The sequence below is a fragment of the Hemiscyllium ocellatum genome, unplaced genomic scaffold (assembly GCF_020745735.1).
Source record: "Hemiscyllium ocellatum isolate sHemOce1 unplaced genomic scaffold, sHemOce1.pat.X.cur. scaffold_201_pat_ctg1, whole genome shotgun sequence".
Classification (NCBI taxonomy): domain Eukaryota; kingdom Metazoa; phylum Chordata; class Chondrichthyes; order Orectolobiformes; family Hemiscylliidae; genus Hemiscyllium; species Hemiscyllium ocellatum.
This window is the reverse complement of record NW_026867947.1, coordinates 830553-842077: the sequence shown is the minus strand read 5'-3', so window position 1 is coordinate 842077 and position 11525 is coordinate 830553. Positions and strand designations below refer to the sequence as shown.

The 11525-nt window shown below is 45.8% G+C and overlaps 1 long non-coding RNA gene across 1 annotated transcript; it reads left to right on the top strand.

Annotated features, from left to right (window-relative positions):
• Positions 1 to 235: 235 nt before the first annotated feature.
• LOC132810822 (uncharacterized) lies at positions 236 to 9742 on the top strand. Its single transcript, XR_009643116.1, has 3 exons — positions 236 to 275; positions 7118 to 7224; positions 9694 to 9742. It is a non-coding gene; the product is annotated as an uncharacterized LOC132810822 (long non-coding RNA).
• Positions 9743 to 11525: the final 1783 nt, after the last annotated feature.

Sequence of the window (11525 nt, the reverse complement as noted above, 5' to 3'; positions counted from 1 at the left end):
GGAGAGGTTTTACAAACAAACTGTGCATGTCGGAAAACACAAATGTGAACGTCCCAGTCCCGTGTTTGCAGTAAATGGGGAATTGCCTCAGCGGCTGCACGGCTGAGTGAGCGCCGCCATCTTTGTAGGGGGCACGGTGCAGCCAGGCGCATGTGCAGCCTCTCTCTGGTACAAAGTCATTGTGATGACAGCAGCCAATCCTGCTCTGATTCACCTCTGGGCTCCCTCAGGACCACTTTGTCAATGTCTAGCTTCCTCAGTCTCCAACCATGGGGGTATGTTTGGTCTGTTTAGTACTGTATTATTACATTTATAGATCCTTTGTAAATGAGTTTTTCACTGTGGTCCAGCCCCTGACCATGTGCTGCTCTATTATCAGATTACTTTTTTTTTGAATATTTTTGACAGTCAAGAATTATTTTTTCCAATAAGCAAGTGTATTTTCCTTCCATTTCTGACTATCAAATTCTGAACCATTTTCATTCCCTGTAATTCATTTTGCACTCCCTGAAACATCAACTGTGTTTCTCCTTCCACAGGTACCAGTAATTAATGCCAAAGCCCTGTTGCCTGTGGAGAGGGTGATGTTTGACTTTCTTGTACAGCTGCAGTTTGTGGGGTGAAGGTGTTCCCACAATGTGGTTGGGTAAGAGACATTACAGATTATTCATTACAGCAACAGTGATGATTTGAAGATAATGTCCAAACCAAGAACAGTATGTAGTTTTATTATCATGCTTTCACAAAAATATTATTGAGAACTTTAGATATGAGGCCAGAGATGGAGATATTTTTTTCAGGTGACCAAAAGCATTGCCAAAAAATAGGTTTTGAGGGATGTCTTAAAGGTGGAAAGCAGACCTGTGAGGTTTTGTCTGCAAATTCCAGAACATGGTGCTTTAGCAACTGTAGAATCAGCCAAACAATTGAAATAATGAATTAACAAATCATTGGGAGTCTCGAAGAAAATGGATTGTTGACGTCTCAAAGGATGTGTGGTGAAGGGAGCTAGGGATGATCACAGCCAGGAATTATATGAAGAGTGAGTTTTCTAAATTGTTGTTGCTTATGAATAGGAGCTTTTAGATGGATCAACATGTTTTGGGAGAAGTGAGCACAGTTTTCAGTTTTTCTTGAGATTACAGAGAGGTTGAATTTGGGAGGCTGGCTAGGAGTGTGTTTGGATAATGAAGTCTGGAGATAACACACGATGGATGAAAGTATATGAGCTGAGACAAGGGTAGAATCAGCTAGAAATAGTGGTGTTGGAGTGGGACTGGACTTTCACTCTCATCTCACCTCTGCGATTCAGCTGGTTGTCAGGTTGTGAATCAGGGCAGTAACACAATCGGGAGCTGAGTGGCCCTGGTGGAGCCTAAAATGAGTGTCACTCAGCTGGCTGTTCCTGAGCAGCTGATGCTTGGTTGTCCTGCTAAGGACTACCTCCATCGCTTTACTGCTGATCGAGTTGGACTGATGGAGGGAAATTGCCGAGATTGGATTTGCCCTGTGTTTTTATTTGGGCAATGTTCCACATTGATGGTAGATTCCAGTGCTGGAGCGGTATGTGGCTTGGTGGGTGGCAAGTTCTGGAGCACAAGCTATCAGTATTATTGCCAGAATGTTAGCAGGACCCTAAGCCTTTACACTACTTAACCATTCTGTTGATATTATTCAAAGTAAATTGAATTGGCTTAACGCTCACATCTGTGATGTGAGGAACCACTGGAGAAGGCTGAGATGGATCATCCCACTTTGCATCTGGCTGAAAATTGCTGCAAATGCTGTCATCTTTTGCATGGATGTGTGAGACCCCTCCATCAGTAAGGGTGGGGATATCTGTGGTGCTTCCGGCAACTAGTTGTTTAATTGTCTATTACCATTCACAACTGGGTGTGGCAGAACTGCAGAGCCCTGATCCACTCCATTGGATGTAGGATCACTTAGCTCTGTTGCTTGCTGCTGATGCTGTTTGATTATGCAGATAGTCCTGCTTGGTAGCTTCACCAGGTTGGCACTTCATTTTTAGGTATGCCTGGTGCTGCTCATGGCATACCCTCCTTTCCTGTCCGTTGTGATGGGTGAGAGCGGGATTTACAAACATATGAGATTACAGATTGTGCTGGAGTACAGTTCTGCTGCTGTTGTTATCCCACAGTGTCTCAGAGAGATCCAGTTTGAGTTCCTACATCTGTCCCATTTAGCACGGTGATAGTACCACTCAACTTTTTTTTCTCAACTTTATGGCGAGGCTTTGTCTCCAAAAGGACTGTGGGATGGTCGCTCTTACCGATACTGTCATGGACAGATGCATTTGCAGCTGGTAGATTCATAACGATAAGATGTAGTATCTTTTTCCCTCTTGCTGGTTCCCTCACCAGCTGCTGCAAACCCCATTTGAACAGTTACGTCCTTGAGGACTGAGACAGCTCAGTCTGAGCTACTCTCTCAGCTACTGAGTTAGACTCACCTTCCCAGAAGTCCTTCGCTCCTACCTCGCACCTGTAATGTTGCATGCCTTTTTTTCACTGGAGAAGGATGTGGAAGCTGGAGAGTTTGGAGAAATGAATAGTGATAACTTGAAACGTGTCTGTTACAGAGGAGGAGTTTCAGGATGTCTTAAATTGCATCAAGGTGGATAAAGCCTTGGGACCTGATCAGGTGTGTTCCAGAAATTTGTGGGAAGCTCGGGAAGTGATTGCTGGGCCCCTCCCTGACATATTGGTTTTATCGTTCGTGACAGGTGAGGTGATGGAAGACGGGTGCCATTCTTTTTTTTTAAAAAAAGGTGGTAACAAAAGGCCAAGGAACACGAGAACAGTGAGCCTGAAGTCAGTGGCAGGCAAGTTGTTGGAAGGGATTCTGAGGGACAGGATTTTCATGTATTTGGAAAGACAATGAATGATTAGAGAGTCAGCATGGCTTTGTGCGTGGGAAATTGTCGCTCTAACCTGATTAAGTTTTTTTTGAAGAAGTGCGAGGAAGATTGATGAAGACAGACTGTGGACATTGTCTATATGGGCATTGAACAAGGTTCCACAGAGCAGACTGGTTAGCAAGGTTAGATAACATGGAATGCAGGGAGAACTATCTATTTGGATACAAAACAGGCTTGAAGGTAGGAGACAGTGGGTGGTGATGAAGGGTTGCTTTGTGGACTGGAAGTCTCTGAAAAGCAGTGTGCTGCAGGAATGGATATTGGGTCCTTAAATAAATGACTTGGATGTGAATATATGAGGTAGGTTTACAGAAAATACAAAATTGTAGGTGTAGTGGACAGTGAAGAAGGTTAGTTTAAAATACAACAGGATCTTGATCAGATGGGCCATTCGAGTGAGGAATGGCAGATGGAGTTCAATTTAGACAAATGTGAGCTGCTGCATTTTGGTAAGGCAAATCAGGACAGGACTTAATGTATTTAATGGTAAGTTCCTGGGGAGTGTTGCTGAAAAAAGAGTTACATTGTTCCTTGAATGTAGAGTCGCAGGTCGGCAGGTAGTGAAGGTGGTGTTTGGTATGCTTATATTTATTGGTCAATGCATTGAATACAGAAGCTGGGACGTTATATTGTGGCTGGATAGGACATTTGACAATGAGAACCTTTTTCCACGTATGGAGTCCGCTATTACGAGGGGGCATAGCTTTAAATTAAGGGGAGGTAGGTATAGGACAGATGTTAGGGGTAGATTCTTTACTCAGCGAGTCGTGAGTTCATGGAATGCCCTGCCAGTAGCAGTGGTGGACTCTCCCTTTTTATGGGCATTTAAACGGGCATTGGATAGGCAAATGGAGGGTAGTGGGCTCGTGTAGGTTAGGTGGGCTTGGGTCGGCGCAACATCGAGGGCCAAAGGGCTTGGACTGCGCTGTATTTTTATATGTTCTTTGTTCTGTGATAAAGCCATTTCAGGAATTCCGTTTTCAGTTCGAATGTTCCTGTTCTGAGAAGGATGTTGTGAAACTTGAAATGGTTCAGACAAGATTTACAAAGATTTGCTACAGTTGGAGGATTTGGGCTACACAGAGAGGCTAAATAGGCTGGGGTTAATTTCCCTTGAGAATCAAAGACTGAGAGGTGACGTTTGGGAGATTTATAAAATCACGAGGGGCGAGGATATGGTGAACAGCTGGGGTCTTTTTTTTCCCCAGGTTAGGTGAGTCCAAAACAAGACCATGTGGGTTTAAGTTGAGAGCGCAAAGATTTAAAAGGGATCAAAGGGGCAACGTTTTCAAGCTGAGTGTGGTGTGTGAATGGAATGGGCTGCCAGATGAAGTAGTGGAGACTGATACAATTACAACATTTAAAAGGCATCCGATTGGGTACGTGATTAGGAAGGGTTTTGAGGAATTCAGACCAATAGCTGGCAAGTGGGACTCCATTAATTTAGGATTGCTAGTTGGCATGGGCGAATTAGTCCATTGTTTCTCAGCTGTACATCTCAGCACAGATAATTCTTGGATCTGAGAAGGTTAAGCAGTGATTTCGACAAGGGGGAGATTTGTTTCTATTATATTTTAGTTTGCAGAGAGAGGGAAATTATTAACAATGTTACAATATTAGTAACCACTTGAAGTTAAATGGAAAATAATGTGAATATGTGACCTATATTTTACTGAGGACATTGAGCATCTGGAACAGTCTGAACAGCGGGTGGACACAGATTCAGCAGGTGTTCTCAAACAGATTTGCAATTTTACTTTTTACGGAAAGATTGGGAGGCTGTGGGTAAATGCGAGGGGAGTTGGGACGGATTTGCAGAATCCCCAGAGGGAGAGCACACAGCCTCAATGGGCTGAATAGCCCCCAGCCCCTGTGCTCTGTGATACTGCCCCATTCACTGTGAATGATGAAGCTCATCCCAAGGCAGAGAGAGCGAGGAGCCCACCACTCACCACACAATGGGGAATGGCTTGATTGACGGCAGCTCCAGACCAATGGGAGGAGAGTCTGTGCGGTCCTGCAGCCAATGGGAGTGAATGAGGGGTGTGGCCAGCAAGACGACACCTGTCCATGAGCTGTGCAGGTGCAGTGTCACTGGGTGGGGGTGGGAGAGACAGCAGGGACTGGGACAGAGGCTGTTGGACCTGAATTACAAACTCCCAGTAAATTAAAACCAAAAGAACTGCAGATGCTGTAAATCAGAAACAACAACCAGGAGGTTCTGGAGAAGCTCAGCAGGTCTGGCAGCATCTATGACGAGAAATCAGAGTTAACGTTTCAGATCCGGTGTCCCTGCCTCATTGCTGATGTTACTGTGAGAACAAGTGTTGGTTTATATGCAGAAGGTAGGGTTTGGGGAGGATGTAAGGAGTAAAGGATAGGTAGGGATAGAGCGAGAAGAACGGTTGGATAAAGGAGTGGAAATCGATCTGGCTGGGGGAGGGTGACTAGCTGTTAATGGAGACTATTAGTGGCTAACCATAGGTAGTGTGTAATGACAGGCTGTGAGAACAAGGCCTGGTGTGTGGGGTAGGGGGCTAGGACATGGGACTGTTAAGCTATGGTTAACCACTAACTGTCTCCATTGTAAGCTGTTCCCCACATACATCACTCCACGATTGGGGCTGCAGATGGGCGGCACAGTGGTTAGCACTGTTACATCACAGCGCCAGAGACCCGCTTTCAATTCCCACTTCAGGCAACTGTCTGTGTGGAGTTTGCACATTCTCCCCATGTCTATGTGGGTTTCATCCAGGTGCTCCGGTTTCCTCCCACATTCCAAAAGTGTGCAGATTTGGTGAATTGGCCATGCTAAATTGCCCGTAGTGTTAGATGTAGGGGATTGGGTCTGGGTGGGTTGCTCATTAGAGGGTTGGTGTGGGCTTGTTGGGCCAAAGGGCCTGTTTCCACACTGTAAGTAATCTAATCTAAAAAAAACCTCTTGAATATCTTTCCTAACCCCCCTGTCCTCCTTTAATATGTATCTTAACGTTGTTCTCTTTAATCAATGTTTCCAGCATTCGTGGAACACTTTCGGAGAATTGTCAGTGTGAAAGGCTCCATAAAATGCAGGTAGTTGTTGTTAATGTCTGACATCAGGAGAAACAGGAATGAACCCTCACTCTTATACCTCTTATAAGAAGATGGGGATGGGACTGGAAGACCAGGCAGTGCCTGTCGGTCCTCCAACCAATCGGAGTGAATGAGGGGTGTGGCTATAAGCAACCACGTGATCAGCTTCACTGACAGCACAGTGTGTGTTGTGACCAAGGCATTGGGAATGTGTGAAGGTGCAGGGCATGGTTAAGGAAAGGCATATTGACCAGGAAGAGAAGGAAATTTTAATGGAACGGGCTGAGACGTTTTACAGAACTTAGTGCACATCGGAAAACACCAATCTGAAAATCCCAGGACCGTGTTTGTGGCAAACGGGAAAATGCTTCAAATGGTGAATGGTGCGAGTGAGAGCCGCCATCTTTATTGGGGGCAGTGGTTCATGGGACATGAGTGTGGCATCCAACTTTGTGAGGGGCAAGCTGCAGAGGGACACATGCGCAGCTTTGCCTGGCAGGGAGTGATAGGGCAGGATTTACAGAGTGTCAGAGTCAGGGTGTTTTCAATGTCAGAGTGTGATGCTGGAAAAGCACAGCAGGTCAGGCAGCAGCCAATCAGTGGGAAGGAAGATGGACAAGAAGGTGGTGCCGAGTTGGAAGGCTGGATCTGGGATAAGGTGGGGGGAGTGGAAATGAGGAAACTGGTGAAATCCACATTGATCCCATGTGGTTGGAGGATCCGAACACAGAAGATGAGGCGTTCTTCCTCCAGGCATCTGATGCCTGGGATTTGGCGGTGGAGGTGGCCCAGGACCTGCATGTCCTTGGTGGAGCGGGAAGGGGAGTTAAAGTCTTGGGAAACAGGATGTTTGGGTTGTTCAGTGTTTTACTGTTCTTTTCACACACCTTTTGTAAGTTAATTTTCCTCTGCTGCCCAACCCCTGACAACGGGCTGCTCTCTAAACGGACTGAATTTTCCACAATCACTTTGCCAGTGAATAATTCCTTTTTACAACAAAAGAGTGCATTTTCCTTCCATGTCTGACCATCAAATTCTGCAACATTTTCATTCCCTGTAATGCATTTAGCACTCCCTGAAATATCAACTGTGTTTCTCCTTCCACAGATCCCAGTGATTAATGCCAAAGCCCCATTGCCTGGGGAGAGGGTGATGTTTGACTTCCTTGTACAGCTGCAGTTTGTGTGGTGAAGGTGCTCCCACAATGTGGTTGGGTAAGAGACATTACAGAGTATTCATTACAGCAACAGAGAAACGTTGAAAATGTATGTGCAAATCAACAACAGTTTGTATTTTTCTCATTTTTATAATTTCACAGAAATACTATTGATAATTTCTGACATTAGGAAACAGATGGGTATATTAGGTCAGGTGATCAAAAGAATTGCCAAATAAACAGGTTTTCGGGAATACCTTAAAGGAGAAAAACAGATATGAAAGGGTTAGGATAGGAATTCCAGACCGTGTTGCCTTGGCAACAGTAGAAACAGCCAATCCGGTGAAGCAATGAATAAAGACATCGTTGGGAGTCTGACAGAAAATGAGTTGTTGAGGTCTCACAGGTTGTGTGGTGCAGGGAGACAGGGATGTTCACAGCCAGGAATTACATCGAGTGAGAATTTGAAGTTGCTTGTAAACGGGAGCCTTTTGTTGGATCAACAAGTTTTAGAGCAAGCGAGCACTTGGGCAGTAGAGTTTAAGATATTCTTGAGATTATATGTAAGTTGAATGTGGGAGGCTGGCCAGGAGTGTGTTTGGATAATGAAGTCTGGAGATAACACAGGGATGGAGCAAGTATTTCAGTAAATGAGCTGAGACTAGGGTGGGGTTGGGTAATCTCACGAATGTATAAATAGAATGAAGAGTCAGGCTCCTCCTCATCATCATCATCACTCCCCCTCACCAAATCACAGATATTGTTCCTTGTTCTGTCTGTCTTTTCTGGTTACGTCCTGCTCACCCATTCTGCCACTAACTAATATTTGACTTCAAGGTTGTTGGAAAATCCTTCTCCATCTCCACTCTCCCTTTCCTTTCTGAATTCCTTGTATTTGGTGTCCCTCAAGGATCTATCCTTGATCCCTCCAGTTTCTCACCTACATAGTGCCAGGAGGTGACATTGTCCAAAAGCACTGTTAGGTTTCACATGTACACTGACAATGCCCAGCTCTACCTCCCCATCATCCCTCTCCATTGCTCCACTGTTATTCTGATATCAAACTGCTAACCATGCTCCCACTACTCGATTAGCTGCAATTTCCTCCAATGAAACATTGCAATGGTTAAACCCATTGCCTTCGGTTGATGTTACAAATTCCTTTCCCTCACTGCTGAGCCCCTCTCTCTCACTGGGAACTGAGACAGAACTACACTCTTCACAATATTGCTCTCCTATTCTGACGCCAAGGTGACCTTCTGATCAGACATCTACACAATCACAAGCAGCAGGAATTCCAACCTGTAAAATGTTGCTTGTTTCCCCCTCGCCCCAGCTCCATTGCTACTGAAACCCCTTACCTGTCTCGGTGTTGCATTAAAGTTGACAAAACTAAAACAGAACCCTTGATTCTGCGACTGACCCAGAGTCTGGTTCTAGTTTCCCTCATGCTGGGACACATCCTGTCAGTCTTTACCTTGTCAAACCCCTGAGGAAGCCGATATGTTTGAAAGAGTTCACTTCTCATTCTTCCCAAATCGAGTGAGTAGAGTCCGGACTTCTTCAGCCTTTTCTTAAAAGAGAATCCCTTCAAACCAAGGATCATGCCAGTCAATCTTCTCTGAATGCCTCCGATGAAGAGATGTATTACCTTAAATAAAGGGACCAGAACTTCTCTCATTACTCCAGATGTGGTCTCACTCGCACTGTATAAAGTTGCTCTCAGGTATATACTTCACACTCTTATACTGCAAATCCCTTGAAATCAGGAGCAATATTCCATTCCCCTTCCTGATGACCTGGCGTAACTTTGTGCTAGCTTGCTTTGTTCCCTCCACATTTACCTCTTGGTCCCTTTGTGGTGCAGCTTTCGACAGTTTCCACCAATTAAATAGTCCTCTGTTCTTTTTATTATCTCCTCCAAAATGAACAACTTCACATTTTCCCAAGTGATTCTCCATTTGCCAACTTGTTGCCCAGTTCTCCAATGGATCCCTCTGTGTAAACTGTTTATAATCCTTTTGGAACTTTACTGTTATGCCTTTCCTAGGAGATTTTCCCCATCATTCTTCTAAACTTTTCCTGGGAACACTGGGCAGTGGGAAGCATGCAGAGTTGCTGCCTTTTAAGGGATACGCTATGGAATGACTGGGAGGAGCTTACTGCCTATTTGGTCAGAATGGTGACAACTTGCCCCTGAAGCTGCATGAGCCTTTCACCCCCCTCCCCCCATGTCTTATTGATGGGGCACAGCGGCAGCACAGAAGGGAAGAAGCAGCAACAAATCCTGCTCTCCACATCTCACTAAAACTTGGAAAATTCTCTCCCATGTGTCAAAGATCTGCCCTGTTCAGTCACATGAAGTCCCAAGATGGAAACTGACAGAAACCCACGTAGATTTCCCCCTGAATTGACTGCTGACCTCCACAAGGGGTAATGTGTCCGGTCATCCTGGGCCAGGAGGAGGGGATGGTGCGAGTTTCTAACCTGATCTGACAGTGACGGATTTTATAAACTTGTATTACAGGTGGACATTCAGATGGTAACCTTAGTCATTGTAACACCAAACTCTGACAGAATTACTCAGTTCATCAGGACCTGGATATTTGCATTTAGTTGTGAGTATTGTGTTCCGGCTCATTCCTATTTGATGCATAAAAGTTCTCCTTTGAATCAAACCATCCTGTCAATAGATCTCCCCCAAGTCTTTCATATGTGTCTTGTCAACAGTTTATGATGAGCTGATGAGTGTAAGGTTGATTATTCTAATGTATAATTTCTGTAAACCCCTCTGTCACAGGGCAGCCACAATTTGCTCTGCTACAAGGAGAACAATCTCAGTTTCCCCAAACCCCTGATTCCCCAATGTCTGTTTGCTCTCTATAAGGTACACATCAGGATTGTGTTGGAACATTCTCCACTTGCCTGCATCAGTGCAGCCCCCAACAATATTAAAGAAAGTGACCATCCTCCAGGACAAGGCACTGTGCCTGAGTGGTGTCCCATCCCCCCCCCTTCAGCATTCCCTCTCCCCACCCCCGGGGTACAGTGGCATCACTGTGTAAAAGGGAAAGGCAGCATTGTCCTCCCAGACCATAGGGCTGCTCTCTCATTAGGGAGAGATGGCTGGTGGTGGGTTTAACCTGAAGGTTACCACAGCCCAGGCAAGGGGAGAGGTTAGAAAGGAGAGTCCATCTATTGTAGATGGATATTCTCTAAGTATTAAAATCACCAATATCATAAAAATGAATAGTATAAAAAAAATCCAAAACACACTACTAAAATCCCCCATTCCTTGAACCATCCTGGTAAATCTCCTGTGCCCCCTCTCAGGGACCCTGCCATCCTTCCCAATGTGGGGGCAATCTCTGGTTTGCACAGACCCAGCTGCTCGGTGTTCCTGTGGGTGATGGCATCATCGAGCACCAGTTGCACTAAACCTAACTGTCTGTCAGCGTGGGAGACACAGAAATCCCGAAAACATTTGGGATGTATTTAGGTGCATGCTTGCGATGCCATGATAGATGATGCGAATGACTGTGTATTGGAAAATGGATTAGGATAGTTCGGTGATAGTTTCCTTTACTGAAATAGACTCAACGGCCCACAGAGCCTTTTTCTGTGCTGTAAACCTCGAGACAATTAATATAGGGATATGACAGGCCACATGGCTTGGAAAGGGTGGATACGAGGAAATTGTTTCTGTTAGGCGAGAAGACGAGGACCCGTGGACACAGCCTTAGAATTGGAGGGGGTCAATTCAGAACAGAAATGCGGAGACATTTCTTCCGCCAGACAGAGGTGGGCCTGTGGAATTCATTGCCGTGGAGTGCCCAGCCTGACCCTCACTACCACCCACACACCGCACCCAGCCTGACCCTCACTACCACCCACACACCGCACCCAGACTGACCCTCACTACCACCCACTCACCTCACCCAACCTGACCCTCACTACCACCCACACACCGCACCCAGCCTGACCCTCACTACCACCCACACACCGCACCCAGCCTGACCCTCACTGCCGTCCACTCACCGCCCCAGCATGACCCTCACTACCAGCCACACACCGCCCCCAGCCTGACCTCTCACTACCACCCACACACCGCCCCCAGCCTGACCCTCACTACCACCCACACAGAGAATTTTTCCTAGGGCAGAAAGTGTTAACACGAGGGGTCGTAGTTTTAAACTATTTGGAGGAAAGTATAGAGGGGATGTCAGAGGCGGGTTCTTTACACAGAGAGTTGTGAGAGCATGGAATGCATTGCTAGCAGCAGTTGTGGAAGCGAGACCATTGGGGATATTTAAGAGACTGCTGGACATGCATATGGTCACAGACATTTGAGGGTTTGTA